The sequence below is a fragment of the Hippocampus bargibanti genome, linkage group LG19, assembly GCF_051943395.1.
Source record: "Hippocampus bargibanti isolate YZ-2025 linkage group LG19, ASM5194339v1, whole genome shotgun sequence".
Lineage (NCBI taxonomy): Eukaryota > Metazoa > Chordata > Actinopteri > Syngnathiformes > Syngnathidae > Hippocampus > Hippocampus bargibanti.
The window spans coordinates 14,507,410-14,509,176 of record NC_142752.1 but is presented as its reverse complement, the minus strand read 5'-3'; the positions used below and the strand labels follow the sequence as shown (position 1 = coordinate 14,509,176).

The 1,767-nt window shown below is 61.1% G+C and overlaps 1 pseudogene; it reads left to right on the top strand.

Moving 5' to 3' along the window:
• The first annotated feature begins 379 nt into the window (after positions 1–379).
• LOC148884091 (28S ribosomal RNA) lies at positions 380–1,473 on the top strand (annotated as a pseudogene).
• The last annotated feature ends 294 nt before the right edge of the window (positions 1,474–1,767 follow it).

Sequence of the window (1,767 nt, the reverse complement as noted above, 5' to 3'; positions counted from 1 at the left end):
CCTGCCCCAGTCTTTGCTTAAAGCCATGTGATTGGTCAAGAACGCAGCAGTGGGGGGGATTTAAACATTAAAGAGACAGGCAGATGACAGAGTGTGAGAAAATGGATGGAAAACAGTGAAATTGACCGCCTCCCAAGCTTTACAGCGCTGCCGTGCCCAGACATTGCCGCTTCCCCTCGGAGATTAGGGACGTACCTCTGCGCCTTCCGCTTCTTGTGGCCGGGGCACCCCGCCCCCGGCGCGGTCGCCTTTCGGTGCGCATACCTTCCTCAGTGCGCGCTGGGCACGCCATGCTGCCAGGGCGGGGACCGGCCGGCACGTACGGCACTAGGGGTCCATGGCGATGTCGTTAGCCCACCCGACCCGTCTTGAAACACGGACCAAGAAGTTCGGGGTTCGGGTGCACCACCGGCCCACCTTGCTCGCAGCGTGGGGGAGGTCGAGCAAGAGCGTGCGCGATGGGACCCGAGAGATGGTGAACTATGCCTGGGCAGGGCGAACCCAGAGGAAACTGGTGGAGAACCGCAGCGGTCCTGATATGAAACTCGATCGTCCGACCTGGGTATAGGGGCGAAAGACTAATACTACCATCTAGTAGCTGGTTCCTTCTGAAGTTTCCCTCAGGATAGCTGGTGCTCGACTCGCAGTTTCATCTGGTAAAGCCAATGACAAGCCTTGGGGCCGAACCGGCCTCAACCTATTCTCAAACTTTAAATGGGTTAGAGGCTCGGCTCACTGGCTTGGAGCCTGGCGTGGAATACGAGACGCCCAGTGTGCCACTTTTGGTAAGCAGAACCCCGCAAAATGTGTTGGTTGATAGAGACAGCAGGACGGTGGTCATGGAAGTTAAAACCCACCAAGGAGTGTGTAACAACTCACCTGCCGCATCAACTTGCCCTGAAAATGGATGGCGCTGGAGCATCGTGCCCACACCCGGCCGTCGCCGGCACGTCGGCGCGGACGCCTTGGGCGCGAGCCCGGGTGGAGCGCCGCAGGTGCAGATCTTGATGGCAGTAGCAAATGTTCAAACGAGAGCTTTTCAGGCCAAAGTGGAGAAGGGTTCCATGTGAACAGCAGTTTAACATGGGTCAGTCAGTCCTAGGTGATGGTCGAGCGGCATTCGGAAGCGAGGGGCGATGGCCTACGTCGCCCCCGCCCGATCGAAAGGGAGTCGGATTCAGATCCCCGAACCTGGAGTGGCGGAGAGGCGCGCGCACTCGTCGGCGCCGTCTGTCTTCCGGTCTTCCACGGCCCGCCGAGTCTTTCCCGCGCCAGCGCACCTTTCAGGTGGAGGGCAGGGCGCCCTTGAATGGGTTTGCCCCGAGAGAGGGGCCTGCGCCCTGGAAAGCGTCGTGGTGCCGGCAGCGTCCGGTGAGCCCCCGTCGGCCCTTGAAAATCTGGGGGAGAAGATGTAAGTCATGTGACAGGCCGTACTCATATCCGCAGCAGGTCTCCAAGGTGAACAGCCTGGCATTTCAGAATAACGTGGGTAAGGGAAGTCGGCAATTCGGATCAGTAACTTCGGGACAAGGATTGGCAATAAGGGCTGGGTCAGTCGGGCTGGAGGGCGAGGCGGGGCTGGGTGCGCGCCGCGGCTAGGCGAGCAGTCACCCCACCCCATCGCCCGCCCCTCTCCTCCGTTTGAACCCGGTGTGCGGGTGCGGCACCGTCCTGGCGGGAATCAGGGTCGTATGCGGTGGGGGTGTCGTTATGGTGTCGCAGCACCGGGCAGGGGGACCCCACCGCACTGGCCACTCGACGCGGCGC